Raw genomic sequence first — 10088 nt, 5'->3', positions numbered from 1 at the left:
GAGATGTGATGATGTTTTAAGCCAGGGTAATAATGGGAAATAAAGCCAGTGGATAGATTTGTGAAAAAGAAGACTTGCTGATGGACTAGGAGAGTTGAAGAAAGAATGTTTTCAAAAATTGCCTTTTGGTTGTTTATTTGTAGACAGTGAAGGATAGTAGAGACTATAGAAGGTAGAAGTTTGGGTAAATGGAGAATCCAGAATTCGGAAATTTGAGCAGGATATGAAGCAAAATGTTAAGAAGAGGAACATGACAATTATTGAAAATGTAGCTGAGTGTGTCGGTGAATTGGAACTCTCAGGGCCCTGGAATAATTGATGGTCTGGGGTTTCTAGGTTTGGTGAATTGGTGAGAGATTAACATCAGAAAAGTGGTTCCTTTAGTTACGATTCTACAGGTGCAGTGGTTGTTGCTTTAACAAAGTCAAGGGTATGGCCATGCGGTTGGCTAATGTGGGATAAAATGAATGATCACTGGGACTTGAAACATGAAGGGAATCAAGCACAAAAGAGATTATCCAAATAATGTATGATTTGGCTAGCCAAAGGAGTATCGATGCCATCAGGAATAATAGTGGAAGTACTGGTGGAGAGGAGCACACTGTCCCTTGTGCATCAAGCCTGGAGCACAGGGCAGTAGAGTGGCAAATGGCAGAGCCTCAGAGCATGGGTTTCAAAAGAGTAGAGGTTCGTGAAAGACAAAGGACCAAGAATTGTTTGGGTTGGATAATGAAGAATGGAAAGAACCCGGACTATTTCTATGAATTGGCAAACATGGCGTATAAAGTGATATGCCACTTCACCTTGAAAAAGCAGTTAAGGGAAGTGTTACGCTTGGCAAACATTCCCATAAAAACTGAATGTCAAGATAATGCTGGTCACAGAAGATGCAGCCCAGAGAGCACTGTGAGAACATTTGAGGGGCTGGCCTCGAATTTGTGATTCTTCTGTCTCAGCCTCCCAAGTACTGGGATTAGAGATCCATGCCATCCTGGAAGGAAGATGGGGATTTGGGGTTGGGCCAGTGGTTTATACTGCACATAATAACACCTTTTCCCATTTTTCATCACTTCATTTTTAAATTTTTTTATTGGTGCATTGTAGTCATACATCTTAATGAAGTACAAGATGGCAGAGGCATACAGGCACACATCACCCAAGTAGCTCTTACCCAATTCCCACCCCATCCCTCTTTCTCATGTTTGGCTTAGTGATGTCCCTTGATATTATTTGTTAATGTACATTATGGAATTTCTCTCTTCCCCCTTCCATTTCCCTCAGTTAGGTCACCTTATTTGCTCATCTGTAGTTTCAACTTTTTAGTCTAGAGTTCCTCCTATGATCCATTTTCTCCCTAGCTCCCACAAATTAGGGAAAGCATCCGATTTATTATTTTTTTGTGTGTGACTGACTAAACTCACTTAACATAATATTCTCCAGTCCATCCATTTCACTGTAAAGGATGTAACTGTGGTTTTCTCTTTGACTGAGTAAAATTCCATTGTGTACATATCCCATAGTTTTGTAATTTATTCATCTATTGATGGACATCTTGGCTGGTTCCATAGTTTGGTAAATGTAAATTGTGCAGCTATGAACATAGATACAAACGCATTCTTCTGGTAATTTGGTTTCCGTTCTTTTGGGTAGATACCCAGAAGTGTTATTGCTGGATCATATGGTAAGTTCATTCCCATTCTTCTGAGGATCCTCCATACTTTTTTCAAAAGTGGTTGCACTAATTTTCAATGCCACCAACAATGTATCAGAGTTCCCAGTTCTCCACATCCTTGCCAGCACTTGTTCAAATTTTACAAATGTTTCAATTTCTATGGCATTAATCCTGCTAATTGTGCCTTGTAATGCATAATTTAAGTTCCACTATTGTGGCTTTATTTCTTCACACAATCTTTTTATCTCATTCTGCTTTTTTCCTCTGTGTCAAAATGTTTGCTTAAGAACTTCTAGCTGGGCATGGTAGCCCAGGCTTGTAATCCCAGCATTCAGGAGGCTGAGACCTGAGGATCATGGTTTGCAGACACCCTCAGCTACTTAGTGAGGCCTTCTAGAACTTAGTGAGACCTTGTTTCAAATTAAAAAGAATAAAAAATGGGGCAGGTGTTGTAGCTCAAAGGTCAAATGCCCTTGGGTTCCATCCCCAGACCAGCAAAAAAAAAAAAAAAAAAAAAAGAACTTCTGCTTTTCCCCACAGATTATATTTATATTTTCTGGAATCACACTGAGATGGCATAAGGTCATTTTAAGATAGTGGCTTCTCTTTGGTATTTCCAGACAATGTTTATTTTTTCACATTTGTTCTGTAATTTTACTCTGTAAATGTGGAATGATCAGTCAGGGTTTTGATGATGCTCCATTTTCTTTTCCAGTAACCCTTATGCCAGGAAATCATAATGGCCAAGGCACACTGTAAGGGCCCGTTGGAAGGCCCTTACACTAAAGGTGACCCCACTCAGATGCTAGAAAATTATGAACTGGCAAGGTGCTAAGAGCACACCTCCACAGGAAAAGGGGCTAATTAGTCAAGCTGCCCACAGTGGCTTCTCTCCGATTTGGAGATAGAAAGAATTAATGATAAGTCTCCTGGGATGGGGCTACCCATCTAGTAGTGAGAAGAGAGAGGATTTATTAAGGGAAATATTACTATAGTGGGTGTCACGGTGTGTGACTTTGGTGGGAGGCTGAGACAGAAGGATTGCAGATTTGAGGATTACTCTCAGCAACTCAGTGAGACTCAGCAACTTAGCGAGACCCCATATCACAGAAAATTATAAAAGGGCTTGGAGTGCACCTCAGGAAGAAGGCCACAGGCTTCAAGATTCAGGCTTCAGTAACACACACACACACACACACACACACACACACACACACACGAGAAAGAGAGGGAGAGAGACAGAGACAGAGACAGAGAGAGAGAGAGAGGAGAGAGAGAGAGAGAGAGAGAGAGAGAGAGAGAGAGAAAAGGAAAGAGGGAGAGAGAGAGGGAGAGAGAAGAGAAGGGAAAAGGGGGGGGAGAGAGAGAGAGAGAGAGAGAGAGAGAGAGAGAGAGAGAGAGAGAGATTGATTGATTACTATACAGACCATAAGAAAGAGTGTTTTTTTCACAGGTCTGCCTCATTTACCACAGCTTTGCCAGTTTCATTCATCCTTGCAAAAAGGCTTTATTTTTTAAATATTCTAATTTATATAGTTTTTCAGCTTTACAGAGTAAGGGCAGGTTGACACATGTAATTTATTATAATTATATCTCTTTTGGAATATTTATCCCACAAGATATCCCAGTCAGGAGAGATTTTTAGTAAACTTTTTTTGGCAAAATCTGAAAACTATGCAGGCTGCTGACCCCAGGATCCTTGTTTCTCTCTCTCTCTCTCTCTGACTTCCATGTGAGATGTGAGAGAGAACTTGATTTGAGTCTGCTTTGATGCCTGCTCCATGGTTCTTATTGCAGAAAATTATTTTGGCCATCCTGGGTGTTTGATTGTTCGTATTAATTCAGGACTGATTTTTCTAGATTTGTAAAGAATGACATTGATATTTTACTAGCAATTGCATTGAATCTGTAGATCACTTTTGGTAAGATGGTCATTTTGATGCTACTTATTCTACCTAAGAGAATGAGAAATCTTTCCATCTTCTAAGATCTTCGGTTTCCTTTTTTAGTATAGTTGTAATTTCCATTGTAGAGATATTTTACCTTTTTGGTTAAATTTGTTCCTAGGTATTTTATTGTTTGTGAGGTAACTCTGAATGAAATTATTTTTTGAATTTTTATCTCAGTGGATTCATGGGTGGCCTAACAGAAAACTTCTGAGTTTTTAGAATGATCTTTGTATCCAGACACTGCTAAAATTGATAGTTCTAAAAGTTTTTTTGTTGAGTGTTTGGATTTTATAAGTATAAAATCATGTCATCTCTAAATAGAGATACTTTTAGTTCTTTTTTTTCCTCTTTGTATTCCTTTATTTACTTCTCTTGCTATATTGCTCTGGCTCTGGCTCGAGATCTCTACTGAAAAGGAGTGATAATAGTGGGCATCCTTGTCTAGTTCCTACTCTTGAAATTCTTGAAGGTTTCCCCCCATTCAATATGATGTTGGCTATTGGTTTATTATTGCATATTGCCTTTATGATGTTGAGGTAAGGTTCTTCTATTCTGATTCTCCGCAATGTGTTTAACATGAATGAGTGTCAGATTTTGTCTTCAACATCTATTGAGATAATCATGTGATTTTTATCCTTAGTTCTGTTTATGTGGTACATTACATGGATTATTTTTCATATGTTGAACCAGCCTTGGATCTCTGGAATAAACCTGACTTGGTTGGGTATAGTTTTTTTGATGTGGTTTTGAGTGTATGTGGCTAGTATTTTGTTTAGAAGTTTTGTGTCTAAATTCATTGATGATGTTAGCCTATAATTTTATTTTCTTGAGCTTTATTATTATTTTTTTGGTATTAACGTGATCTGGGATACATAGTATGTCTTTGGAAGAATTCCATTTTTTCTATTTTATAGGATAGTTTGATAAGTATTAAGCTTAGATTGTCTTTCTTTCTCTTTCTTTCTTTCTTTCTTTCTTTCTTTCTTTCTTACTTTTTTGGTGGTACTGGGGTTTCTGGAAGCCCTTCTACCTCCGGGCTACACTCCCAGACCGATTTTTACATTTTTATTTGGAAACAGGGTCTCCTAAGCCAGCGTGCGTGGCTGGCTTCGAACCTGCACAATCCTCCTGTCTGCCTCCCAAGCGCGGGGATTACAAGCGTGTGCCACCACGCCCGGCTAGATTGTTTTTCTTTGTGGTATTGGGGATAGAATCCAGGGACATTCTACCTCTGAGCTACACCCCCAGCCTTATTTTTTATTCTTTATTTTGAAACAGGGTCTCACTGAGTTGCAAAGGACCTCACTATGTAGCTGAAGATATTTGCGAACTCTGATCCTCTTATCTCAGCCTCCCAAATGCTGGGATTACAAGGGTGTGCCACCATGCCCAGCTAGTTTAGATCTTCTATAAAGGTTTTATAAAATTTGACTGGAAATCTACCTGGACTTGGGCTTTTCTTAAGTGATCTCTTTATTGCAGTTTTAATCTCTTTGCTTGCTACTAGTTGGTCTAAATTTTTGGTCTCTTCTTGATTAAACTTAGAAAGGCAATATGTATCTAGAAGTTTGTAAATTTATTCTAGGTTTTTCATTTTGTTGATATATAGTTTTTCAAAATAGTTTCTTAAGAATCTTTGGATCTCCATGCTGTCTATGACAATATCATCTTTTATTTTGGGTTTTATTTTGGGTTGATTCTCATTTTTGGTTAGGTTGGCTCATGGTTTATCTGTTTTGTTTATTTTTTTTTCTAGCTTCTATATATACAAGAAAATTTTAAGAATGAATTAATTATCACACACACATACATATATATATATATATATATTTTTTTTTTCATGACATTGGGGTTCCTGGAAACCCTTTTACCTCCAGGCTATACTCCCAGACCTATTTTATTTTATTTTTTAGTCTTTTTTAGTTTGGAAACAGGGTCTCATAAGCCAGTGCAGCTGGCTTTGAATCTGTGCGATCCTCCTGTCTCCGCCTCCCAAGTGAGGGGATTACAAGCATGAGCCACCACACTAAGGCTAGATATATTTTAAATAGAAAAATTTTCAAAAGAAAATTTAGGGGACGCAGGGGCAGCTGGGAAGATGGTGGGCATGGGCTTGGCCGCTCTGGCGTCCAGGGTTGCTGGCAGGAGCTGGGCTGGCCTGCAGTAGGCTTTGGCCTCCACCAGAGCTTCAGCGCCCTACTTGCACGGAACTCCGAGCGAGCGCCCAGGTGGCTCCCAGCTTGCCTTTACTAAATCGACCAAACCTCCCAAAGCTGGCTTATAAGAATCTAAAAGGCAAAAGTCCAGGAATTATCTACATCCCTGGCTATCTTTCTGGTATGAATGGTACAAAAGCATTGGCGATTGAGGAGTTTTGCAAATCTCTAGGTCACGCCTGTATAAGGTTTGATTACTCAGGAGTTGGAAATTCAGGTGGTAACTTAGAAGAATGCACAGTGGGGAAATGGAGAAAAGATATTCTATGATTGATGACGTAGCTGTAGGACCACAGATACCGGGTGGATCTAGCCTCGGTGGGTGGCTTATGCTTCATGCTGCAATGGCGCGGCCAGAGAGGGTTGGTTGTAGCTCTTCTTCGTGTAGCTACAGCTGCAGATGGCCTAGTGACAGGATTTAATCAGCTTCCTATTGAGGTAAAAAAAGAAGTGGAGATGAAAGGCGTGTGGACCATGCCATCAAAATACCATGAAGATGGGTTTTACCACATTCAGTACAGTTTCATTAAAGAAGCACCACATAGCCCCATCCCGGTGGACTGCCCTGTAAGGCTGCTCCATGGCATGAAGGACGGCATTGTGCCTTGGGATACGTCCATGCAGGTTGCTGACCAGGTAGTCAGCGCCGATGTAGATGTCATTCTCAGAAAAAACAGCGATCACCGAATGAAGGAAAAGGCGGACATTCAGCTTCTTGTTTACACTATTGACGACTTAATTGATAAGCTTTCAACTATCATTAACTAGAATCACATTTTTAGTCGATAAAGTATCCATATGATTGAAAGAGGGGTAGCAAATCAAAGACCCTGATCCTTTAGCTTTTCCTCTTATCTCTATTCTGTAAATATTAGAAATAAGTATTTATTTAATTACGTCTTTGCACAAATAGTACAAACTGTGACTACTTTTTGTTTTGTTGTACTGGGGATCAAATCCACGGGCATTCTGCCTCTGAACTGCACCCCCAGCCCTATTTTATTTTTTTTTGTTTAGAAACAGAATCTCACTAGGTTATTGAGAGTAACCTACGTTGCTGAGGCTGTCCTCTAACCTGCAATCCTCCTGTCTCAGCCTCCCAAGTGCTGGGATTACAAGCACTACACAAGGCTAAGTTGTGACAAAATTATCAGCTACTGTTTGGAAATTTTTCTCTTCAAGTTTTGATTCATTTTTTTCATCAATATATTTTCTGTTTTTATTGAAGAGATGCATATGTTAGCTTTGCCAGCTCTTTTGTTCTCTTCTATGATTAATAATGAATATTATTTTTATTTGCTAAATATAAAAATTTATAAAATTCTAATTTTAAAATACAGCTCAGAGAAAAGGAAAATATTGAAATAAATTTGAAGTGATCAGAGAAATGTTGGAAGCATAATAAAGTTCAAAACTAGGGATATAATATTCAAATTGAATATTAAGCTTTAACTTCGTAAAGGCTTTCAACTTTACAGTGATATAAAGGAGATATCTCCAAATTTTGACTTGTATATTTAAATGAGAATATTATATTATGATTGGCAAAAATAAAGAGAAAACTGATATATCTGAAAAGAAAAAAAGAAGAAATATAAAGGCTTTTTAAATAACTAAAATGAATGTGTACAGTAGTTAGCATTGGTATTACTGAGTTGGTATTTTAGCTGTTAATTTTGGCTGGACTTACCCTGCTTGGGTTATGTCTGTCAACATAATATTTTTAAGTTGACAACGTGACTCATATAAAATGAGCATGTGTTAAATATTTATTTTACTCATTAATTAGGGATCCAGAAAGTAAAAAACCTGATTTAAAGGACAGTTTAAGAAATGGAGTATTAGCTGGGCATGGTGGTGCATGCTTATAGAACCCGCACTTGGGAGGCGGAGACAGGAGGATCACGCAGGTTCGAAGCCAGCCACACTGGCTTTAAGAGATCCTGTTTCCAAATTTAAAAAAACTATAAAATGGGTCTGGGAGGGTAGCCCAGAGGTAGAAGGGTTTCTAGGAACCCCAGTACCACCAAAAAAAAAAAAAAGAAAAAGAAAGAAAGAAAGAAAGAAAGAAAGAAAGGAAGGAAGGAAGGAAGGAAGGAAGGAAGAAATGGAGTATTAATAAATATTGAAGAAAAAGGTTAGAGTAAAATTGCTATACAGAAAAGTATTACAGTAGGGTAGGTGATTATTTTGTGTTGGGGGGGGGGGCGGTTTCATTGAGCAGGGCACCGCTATGCCTTTTTTTTTCCCCCTGCAGGTCTGGGGATAGAACCTAGGGGCATTCGACCTCTGAGCTATACCCCCTGCCCTATTTTTTATTCTTTATTTTGAAACAGGACCTCACTAAGTAGCTGAGGCTATCCACGATCCGAGATCCTCTGGTCTCAGCCTCCAGAATACTAGGATTACAAGTGTGGGCCACCATGCCTGGTTCTTTTTAATTTGAAACATAGTCTTGGGTAAATTTCTGAGGCTGGCCTCAAACTTGCAATCTGTCTCAGCCTCCTAAGTACTTAGATTGCAGACAGGTGCTACCACACCCAGTTTAGCTGATTCTTTAGAAATCTGCTTTAGAAGGTTAGCCCTTGGCTCACATCTGGGAACTTGGAGTTCAGGGACTGCCACCATTCTCAGATCTGATCAAAGTAGTTCACTATGCCTAGTTCACTATGCCTGAACTGTACAAACAAATGATTTGTGCTGACTACTTGCTTCCTTCTGGAAGTCCAGAATTCTGGTGTGTGCCAGAGACAACCTATGTAACCAGCCATCAGTAAAAACCTTCAGCATTGAGTCTAAAAAAAAAACGAAACTTTAGTGGAGTATCATAGGAGATTATTCTGATACTTAAGATTTCTTTATTATTATGTCCTTTGGTATATTACTGAAACTCTTAATTGAAATGAAATAGTTGTTTTTAAACTGACAGGCTGTGAACAATTTTGGTCCAACTATAAATTTCTTTTTGTGAGAGTTAATAACTAAATAATTTCTGTGATAAAATGTTAATTAAAGAAATACACCAAAGGTGGTGGTTCATGCCTATAATCTCAGTACTTGCGAGGTTGAGACAGGAAGATCACAGTTTAAGGTCAGGCTCAGCAACATAGCAAAGTTTTCAGCAACTTGGTGAGATCCTGTTTCAGAAATGTAAAGTAAAATAGGGCTGCGGGCTATAGCTCAGAGGTAGAACAATCTTGGGATAACTCCCTAGCACCGCAAAAAATAAAAAATAAAAATAAATAAACAAAGCCATTTTGATCTATATATGACAACTATGGTTAGAAAATTTTATTTTAAGAACCAAACTGGGGATTCGAAATGGTGACTGCGGGATGCAGCACATCCCAGTAGTTGAAACAAATAAAATTCAACTATTAAGAAGGCAGTGTCTTGTTAAAAATTTAAATAAACAAAGCAGCAGAAGATATTCATGAACAAAAACACAAATGAGAACAATAGTGGAAGAAAATACAACACTCTGACCACAAGATCCACTGCAAAGAGCCCACGCACATGACTGACCTGGTGAGGAGGCTGGTGTCATCTCGGACTGCCAGCTGAAACACGTTTGCTGGCTTCAGCTCCACAGCCCCAAGAAGTCCCAACAAGACAGATTGCACACACAGTCACACACACAAAAGAAGATTTCCAAGACATCAGAAAAACAAGCCCAAGAACCTTGCAAATATGAGAACAAGGGACAGTGAGGAAATAAGGGAAATCAGAAATACTGACCTACAAGAAATACAAGAATTTCAAGTCCTGAGCTTCAATAGGAAGAAAGGTCTAGTAAGTGTACAGGAAATAAAAGAGGAAACGAATACATTAAGAATCAGAAAGAGGCCTCCTGGAATGAAATGAAAGAGTCAATAAATGAAATGAAGACAGCAATAGAAAGAAATTCTGGAAGATTAGATGAAATGAAAAGCAGAATATCACTGTTAGAAGACAGTTCATTCAAAACCGAAAGCACAGTCAACAGCATACAAAAGTCATTAGAGCAACAAAACCTAAACATTCAACAACTATGGGGCAACATGAAACATCCTAACTTACAAATAAAAGGCATTGAAAAAGGGGTAGAGGTACAGACAAAGGGTATTCATAATCTCTTCAGAGGAATAGTTTCAGGAAATTTTTTAAACATGGAAAGAGGCTTGTACATACATGTATAGGAGAAATACAAAAGACTGTTAAGAAAAGATCAAAGAAGGACCTCCTCGTGCCATGTAATAATCAAAATGACCA

The 10088-nt window shown here is 38.6% G+C and overlaps 1 pseudogene across 1 annotated transcript; it reads left to right on the top strand.

The window, feature by feature from the left end:
* Positions 1–5719: 5719 nt before the first annotated feature.
* LOC308266002 (palmitoyl-protein thioesterase ABHD10, mitochondrial-like) lies at positions 5720–6605 on the top strand (annotated as a pseudogene). The gene has a single exon. The product of its transcript is annotated as a palmitoyl-protein thioesterase ABHD10, mitochondrial-like (transcript).
* Positions 6606–10088: the final 3483 nt, after the last annotated feature.

The sequence above is a fragment of the Muscardinus avellanarius genome (assembly GCF_963383645.1).
Source record: "Muscardinus avellanarius genome assembly, chromosome: 8".
NCBI lineage: Eukaryota > Metazoa > Chordata > Mammalia > Rodentia > Gliridae > Muscardinus > Muscardinus avellanarius.
The sequence above is the reverse complement of the archived record's forward strand: the minus strand, read 5'-3'. Positions and strand labels throughout refer to the sequence as shown.